Here is a 9126-nt window from a genome sequence, read left to right as displayed (position 1 = left end):
ATGCTGTATCCAGCAAATGGAGATATAAAATAAAAATTTGTCTTTATCAAGTACTCCTTTAAAATATCCTAAGGCCTGAAACGTAAGAGATGTCTAAAGAAAGTTAATGTAAAGGTTGATTTACAACTCAATACCGTCACTTAAGCAGTGATACCACGGAATTCCCGAAAATTATTAAATAAAAAAAATTAAATTAAAGATTTATTCTAGAGACGTCTGAAAAGATTTCTAGAAATCAGAAAAAAGAAATATGTTTCTATAATCGGCAAATAGAATTCTGTATCCAGCAAATGGAGATATAAAATAAAAATAAATGTTGAACCCATAATTTTTAACGAAAGCTGGTGCTGAAAAAATATTTCACATGCTAAATATTTATTTTAGAATAAAATGAAGCTATATAAAATCGACTCTGGTCTCGGAGGGGTGATATTAAAAAAGCTTTTGCATTTATATTAGAGGATTATGCCTAGTATCCATTACCATACAGGTTTTTTGTTTACGTTTTTAGCAATTTTTTTATTTCGTTTGTCTTTTTGTATGACTAAATACATGTTTTTATTTGTTAATTTTATATAGGATTCCAAAGTAAAAAAATTCTATTGTATTAAATCACAAATAAAAGTAAACAAGTTAATAATGGTATAAATTAATATTCCAAGGATTTGTTTATTACATTTATTATATTCATAACTATATATAGTATATACATAACTCACTCAAACTCATAGATTTTTTATTCCTGTCCATTTGAGCTGCAATATGCATTGTAGTGGATTGATGTATTCTTTCGATTATACTTACTTAATGCATACATAATTCCGTGTGTTATAGTATGATTTCCCAAGTGGGATCGCCTTCCTCAGCAACCAATATAATTTTTTATAAATTTCAGTTTGGATCATGCCTAGCTGAACAGACGAGTGAAATGAAGAATAACCATGTGCAGCATAAAACTTTTGAAAAATATTATCTTCAATTAATAATTTTTGCAATTTATTAGATCCAAAAAGTGTAGATTTAACTACGGTTGTCATATTTTTTTTTTAAATAATAGTTATCTGTCTTCTTTGAGAAATGGAATCAAAGTGCTTATTAAATCAGTAAAACCTATTTCAATGTCTATTGAGCACAAATTCACTATCCTAAATACAGCATTTCTGCAAATTTAGTTTTTAGTTAGTCTTTATTGTTAAATGTAATGTAATTATGCTAAAAATAATTGTTATACATATAGTTTTAATTTATTAATACCAGAGCTTTTCTTGAAACTTACTCAAAGTGGTAACATGTAAGAGCCATATAGTACCCGCAATTTCAAGGTTGGGTCAAGCAGACAGTTTTATTATTCTTTTTTTCATGGTTGCTGTAAAAAACTTTTACAGCAACACAATTTTACTTCCTCTCACCTAAAATTGGAAAATTATTACTAACTTCAAAAGTAAAGAAATGGTTATTCTGAAACAACCAAGAATTAATTTTAACTCAAAATGTAATGCACTAAATTTAAAAAATGTATATATGTATATTCTCATTGAAAATCGTATAGTTTTTAACTTCAGTTTTAATAAACTCACAGCTTAAATATAGAATAAAAAATACATATACACCGTTCCGATATTCCTTGGCTCTTTCCTCATCTTCAGAACGATCTATCTTTCCTGTAGTTACTAAGTCCTAGATGTCCATATTAAATACTTTGTCATACATTAGTTTTTTCGTAATTTATACTACTTTGGTATTTCATTTTCACTATTGTACTTACATGGAATTAAAAAAAACCATCTAATTAAAACCTCGTATAAAAACACAACATTTATTAATTGGTTAGTTAACTGACTTTGATATGATCTAGAGTATAAGCTAAATAAATTTAGAAAATAAAATATCAGGAGAGATATCCTGCTAGCATAGGCATTTTCTTGAAAGTTAGGCTTTATTTTTATGTATTGTCTATTATATACGAAAGAATTTGTTTATTTTTGCTGTTTTATCTCCTTTTCTCAAGTAAGAACTATTTCAATCTGTGTCCAATAGGGTTTAGGCAAACACGTCAGACATTCTTTCGAAATTGCTTTTCCTTTCAAAGACATGTGTATGGACACAGTAGTGGGGGACTTTTCAAAAGAACTATTCATTTAAAAATATCTCCCTCGCCTAAAGTCTCTTGGTCCTGTGTTTGATCCACAGGATTTTTTCTCTTTTACATTACTCTTTTATTTGAACGTCATTCGGTAGATCGCTTCTCTGTTACTGACTTCAATGATTTGTTGCTATTTTTCCCTTTTTTAATGACCAACAACTAGGGCAGGAAGAGAAGGTTATCCTTCTATGATAACATTTTCTAGTCAGTATGGAGATTGCTTGATTTTCTTTTACTTTCCAATAACATCAATCTCACCGTAACTGATTTTGTTTTCTTTTTTAAAATAGAAATTGCTAATAAAGCCCATTAATAATTGATATCAAGAAACTTTTTATTATGTGGGAGATTTTTCCGTAGGCAATTCTTAATTCTCACCGTATTTTTGTGACCTGATTGTTGACATGGATAAGTTATGTTACGGTTACAATTGGAACTTATAGGTAAAACAATTATTATATTTATAAAAATAATTGAAAAATATTGAATATTATACAACATATCAATAACTAAAAAGTAATACTGATTACTGCGAAAAAATCTTATATATGTTGAAAATCTTGAAAAAGAATTTCATAGCATATAATATGTGAAACGAAAAACTTTTTTTTTTTTTGTTCCTTACTTATGTTATGGCCAGTAGAGCATTTTAGTATTTTGATACATTTTATCTCTTAGTTAAACTAGTATTTTCAGGTGAGGTTAGTTTGTGTAAAAAAATAAGAAGTGATTTTTCGAGAAAAAAAATATGAGATATACTATATGTCGTAATTCTTCGTGAAAAAAAATTATCACATACTTATGTGATAACTCAAGTTATGAGGAGATGTTATACTCAGCATTATTGTATGTTGATATCGCTCCTTAGAGTCATATATAATATAAAAAATCTTGGATAATTCTTAATATTTCAACTTTCATTCAAAACAGTTTTTTGTCCGTACTGAAAGTTAGTCGTTTTGTAGTTACTCGGTATTACCCATTTGTTGTCAACATATACAGGGTTGTGTTGAAGGAATGAAGGGAGCAGATGTCATAGGCGCCAAATCTAACACAGAAGAGGCGGAAAAAATTAATAAAGTAGATGTACTATTTTATTATAGGAGATTATTTTGTTTATTTATTATGTTTTGTACATTATTCGATTATGTTCATTTTCTTTATCTTTCTGTTTATATATTTTTAGAGAGATCGTAGTTATTTAGAATATATTTTTTTCATGTATTTGTTCGTTTTTATTAAATACTTATGTTATTTTATTTTAGTATGAATGTAATAAGTTATCACTATTACTTTTTGTCCAAATTTGTGGCAAATTGTAGTATTTATCAGTAAATAAAAAAAATAAAAATTACTATTATTAATTCGGTTTGTAATGAGGTGTAGATAGTTGACCGTAGATTAATGATTAGAGAAGTTTGTCGAGGGGGGGGGGGAGGTGCGGTCAGCAAAGAACAACATAAATAAACAAAATCATATTTATTTATTTTATGCTGACGTTTCAACCTGAGTTTCAGGTCTTCATCAGGAGTTGTGGCGTAGAAGGTAGTTGGAAGCGTACCTTCTACGCCACAACCCATGATGAAGACCTGAAACTCAGGTTGAAACGTCAGCATAAAATAAATAAATATGATTTTGTTTATTTATGTTCTTTGCTGACCGCACCCCCCGACAAATTTCTCTAATCATTAATTCGGTTTACTATGTTTCTTTTATCCGAAATTTTATTTATCTTTAATATATTACATTATGCAAATTTAAATGTTCTATTTATTAAGGTAGGATACACGTATGTATTTGAATGTATAATTAATTTTTCATTGTTTGAAAAATGTTGTAAGGTATTGTTTTCGGCTAGGGCATAGTTTTGCTGAAACACGCCCTTGCTTAAGCCATTTTGCCTCCACCCCAAAAAGAAAGCCAGACCTGATATTATTCAACAAACTAGTTTCTTCCTTATAAAACACATCGTAGATTACGAAAAGTCGACATACAATTAAGATATGAAGGTGAGGTTTTCGCAAATACATCTGAATTGCCTGAATCGGACCCTCCTGCAGTGTCTAGTGGGAGTTTCCTTAACCTTTGATCTACTTGAGCTACTTTGAAATAAATGCCGCTTTTTAGCAGAGAAATTTTCAATCATGCAAGGAAAGTGCTTTATCACAAGCTTATGTATGTCGAGAAGGGAAAGCGTAAAGAATTTTGTCCCAACTTAAAATTGAATGCAGTTAATTTATACATGATACCATCTAGCACGTGACCAAGAGACTAGCATGTGAAAAGTGTGTCAACTGTAGAAAATACCTGCTGGGAGAATGATCACAATTGGAAAAAAAAATAACTGAAAAATCGGAGAGAAATACAACTTGACAGTAAAGGGCCAGCCTACTCTCCGTTCTATTTCATCAGGAGTTTAGTTCATTACTACCCTTACACACTTGAGTAGAGACAAAATGAAATGGGATTAAATACTGTATATACAGGACCGTGCTTAAGCAAAACTTTGCCCGAGGCAAAACAAAATGAGTATGTCATTCTTCCTCTTTTTTAACGAGAAATACTTAAGCAGCAGACCAAAAAATAATAAAAGAAAAACTAAAAGTGGCTTTGAATCTAATTAATTAAAAATAAGGTCTGAATAAAAAAAGAATATATACAGTTAGTAACAGAATTTTCAAACAGACAATTATAGCGAGAAGGTTGGTCGATGTGCGACATGTTACAATCTCACAAGAGGAGTTCATAACACAAAAAAGACAATCATTGGAGCCTGGATGGGATATCAAGTCTGATTAAGATGAGCACACTTTTGGTAGATTTGAGTAAGCAAGCCTCCAGGTATGTGGTATAGCCTCTGAAGAGCAGTCGCACAGCATTGCGACAGACAGAGCCACCACTGATGGCGTGTATTGCTGAAATAGTATTTCAATTTCGATGGAAGGCCTCGTATATTACAGTTGATAACCATGTACTCAACCATGGCACTGCTCAATGATCTAAGTCATAGTATTGAGGAGGGATTAGTATTTAGTAATAAATCACCACCGTCATCATCTGATCCATCCGTGAGCAAATTTTCTCAACGAGGGATGTTAGGGCCGAGGTTTCGTGTGTCGACGTTGGTTGGGCAGGAGTAGGTGGCAGAGTCAGAGGTTGCTTCATGGGCTGAGCTGATGACATTAGGAGTACATTGTTGAAAGCGAGGTCACCCCAACTAGGCGGCTGGATTGTCGAAATTGGATTCTCAGCTGGGGCATGTGCAGTCGCTCACCTTTTTGTTCTCGCAGCATTGAGCAGATCTATTCTCGCCTTACAGTTTTTGAATGAGGCGACATGCTCTTTGTCGCAATGAGCCTGTATCTTTTCAATCCAAACAGATGCCTCTAATATTATTTGAATCTGCTTGGTGGGGTAGAATTGATTGTGCCTATCTCTTTTCATTAGTCTTCTACCCATAGCGAATCCAGGCAATCTTAGTTTAAGGTCAGCGACTATAGATTCGATGGGGTGGTCGAGGTCAAATCCACGTACTAAGACCCCCTTTTTTTACCCTCTTGATGAAATAAGTAATTAAATACATACATATAGGTAGTTATGTATATGTATATCTGGTAGTTTGTAATTCCTTCGATTGCCTTATTGCATTTTAAGGTGAAACTAAGGGCGTTTGGCACTTAGATGTCATACGTGACTTAAGGGTTTCGTAGGATATGGCAATCAAGACATTCTCAACACGTAATTTTTGTCCTACTAGGGATGTTGGCTGCCGCTACTAAGACCTCCATGGAGCGATGGTACTGTATAATTTTTGAAATTTTAGCTTAAACGGGAATAGGATATCTTAGTCCAGCAATATTTAAAAAGTGGCTGTAATTAAAAACGGTTTGAATAAATCATTCACTTTTAATTTTCTATGACTCTAAGAAGCGATAAAAAATATACTGCTCTACTATTAGATGCTCTACTGACCATAACATTAGTATACAAAAAGTTCTTCGTTTCACATATTATATGCTATGACATTTTTTTCCCTACATATTAGCATCACCTACAAATTAGATATCTTACCAGGCGATAGCATGTATTATAATAAATATTATTGATGATAAAACATTAAATATGATTTAATTATGTTAGAAATATTATTTCTAATTCTGCTTTCTGTAGAAAAATACAAGTGTGAGATTTCACCTCCTTTTACTTAACAAATCTTCAATTTTTTTTTTATTTCTGCAATTATCTGTAAGGTATTTTTAACTAAAAAAATATTGATACTAAGTATTAATTTTCTTTATTCGAAATTTCCATTCAAAAAACTAAAACAAAAAAAATTTACCACGATATTGATGTTATTACAAAATAACTGAAGAACTAGGGAAGTTCATACTGAGAATACGTTTTCCTGCCTCTGTTGAAGGACCCGAGGATCCCCCTGATTAAAAAAGGGATAAAAACTAGTAGCAAATCATTAAAGTCATTAACAGGGAAGCGTTAAACTGAGGGACGTTCAAATAAAACGGCAATGTAAATGAGCGAAAATCCTGTGGATCAAACACAGGACCCAGAGTCTCTGGGAAAGGGGTTATTTTTTAAATGATGGTTCATTTGTAAAGTCCCCCACCACTGCGTCCATACACATGTCTTTCAAAGGAGAAGCAATTTTGAGAGAATGGCTGATGTGTTTACGTAGACCCTATTGAAATTGTTGCAAATCCTGAAGAGGAAGAGCATTTTAAAAATTAAGAGTTTTTTTTAAACTATATAAAAGCAACCTCACAGCTTTCATAAAGGTCCAGATAAAGCGCTGATATTAATACATTTAAACAACATATATAACAACTAACTATTTTTAACCTAATCACATTAATTTAATTATAAAGAATACCTTCTACTAAATTTGCAGAAATATATTATGGATGATGAATTTGTACACAATAGACAGAGGAATTACATTTAGTAATGTAATTGATTCAATTTCTAAAAGTGAAAAGAAAATTCTTTTTATTAAAAAATGAGACTTTTTGGATCCACTAAAACGCAAAAAAATAATTGAAGATATTTTTCAAAAGTTTTATACTGCACTTATATGTTGCAAATTTCCCCTCTTTTGTTCAACTCGGCACAATCCAAACTTAGTTTTTTAAAATATAAATTAAATATATAAATAAATATATTGGTTGATTAGGGAAGGTATACCTTCTTGGGAAGTCTACATGACCTGGAATTATGCATGCATTCAGTAAATACAATCGAAAGAATACCGTCACATTACAAAGTGCATACAGGAATAAAAAATCTAAATATTTGATAAATAATTAATTGATAATTATAGATACAAACATCAACCCTTGCAATTTTTAATAGTACCATTCTCACTGTTTTATTTTATTAAATCCAAATACATTTCTTCTCATAAGAAAAAACATTAGTTCCGTGAGCACTACTTTTCTCTTCTTTAAGAGATGCTAAATCGTTGTTTCATTGCAGAAAGTGTTGCAGTTTTGCCCAGACCAAGTTGGATACGCGGAAGACATCTTTCAAAGAGGGATTGATAAAAACTCAGATTAGCAGAAGATTTCGCAGAAAAAAGTTTCAAAATGTAGAGTTTCTAAATAAATAAATACATTTAATGGCTTATTTGGTCTTTTCGAGAGTTTAATTAATTATAAGAAATTGTTAATTTATATGCTAAATTTGTTTTAATAAAATAATTAGTTGTAAATATCTATCTTGTTTTATAAAAAAAATAATAGGAATCTCGTTTTTTACATCATACATATTATTTGTGCTTATAAAACGTAAAAAAACATTTTGTGATCTTTGGATTTTTTGAAAGTCACTAAAAGAAAAAAAAAAGAGGTGTCTATCCATCGAACGTTGGTATTATCAGTAATGCACTCATTTAATTGTATTTCTCCCATTATCTTGACCCCAGAGAATAAATATTGTAATCTTTATACTCTATTTTTTATTTGTTTATAATTTATTATTTTATAAAGAAAAAAAAATAGCTGATATCTAAATGTTTACATCATACATAACATTTGTTCCTGTAAAATGCAAAAAATTTTGGCATATTTTCTATCCTTCCAATGGGGTATATTCTTTATTAGAATAGCACTTAAAATTAATTTAATATTATCATAATCAATGGATTATTATTCAACATATCAAATATACTCGATGTACAGTGAGATGCTTGAAATGGGCATGTGAAGTTTTCGGTTTTAATTAAATTAGCTTAGCACTATACCGACGCATGAATGCCCCATGGTTATCTGTGGCGTTGGTGGAAGGATTATGTTAAGGTTTGTGATTTTGGTGGTCAACCTTTGTGTTTATAAAGCACTCATTTCATTGTAAAACTTCGATCCGCAATTAATTTTATTCCTATTTCTTATCATCTGGATCCCCAAGAATTAATTTCGTCATCTCTATAGTACAATATCTACTGTCAAAGGAATTTAATAATTTTTTCGAGGAGGATTGCTGTCTCTTATTCCTTTCATTTTCATTTCTCTTATTATTCTGAGATCTCTGGGTTGTTAGAGGACAAGAATCATAAGCCGGACGACGTTAGAACAAACCGAGGAAGAAAACATCAGAAGAGATTGATAATGAAGTGAATTTCGTTAGCCAACTTCCTCTCCACCGGGTCCTTACTTTCTTCGAAGAAACAAACTTCTCAACTGGTTTACAGCAATCCTTTAAACAAGCAAAGGGCAGCCTCTATTATTTTCTCAATAAGTAATTAAATACATACATATAGGTAGTTATGTATATGTATATCTGGTAGTTTGTAGTTCGATTTAAAAACCTGTGGATTTAATCCCTTTTTTTTACCCTCTTGATGAAATAAGTAATTAAATACATACATACAGGTAGGTATATGTATATCTGGTAGTTTGTAATTCCTTCGATTGCCTTATTGCATTTTAAGGTGAAACTAAGGGCGTTTGGCACTTAGATGTCATACGTGA

General features: G+C 31.0%; 1 non-coding gene across 1 annotated transcript; it reads left to right on the top strand.

The window, feature by feature from the left end:
• The first annotated feature begins 5802 nt into the window (after positions 1 to 5802).
• Positions 5803 to 5929, top strand: LOC112211483 (U11 spliceosomal RNA). The gene has a single exon (XR_002945619.1). It is a non-coding gene; the product is annotated as a U11 spliceosomal RNA (small nuclear RNA).
• The last annotated feature ends 3197 nt before the right edge of the window (positions 5930 to 9126 follow it).

The sequence above is a fragment of the Halyomorpha halys genome, unplaced genomic scaffold (genome assembly GCF_000696795.3).
Source record: "Halyomorpha halys isolate HHAL.00 unplaced genomic scaffold, Hhal_1.1 Scaffold1727.1, whole genome shotgun sequence".
Classification (NCBI taxonomy): Eukaryota; Metazoa; Arthropoda; class Insecta; order Hemiptera; family Pentatomidae; genus Halyomorpha; species Halyomorpha halys.
This window is presented reverse-complemented; position numbering and strand designations above follow the sequence as displayed.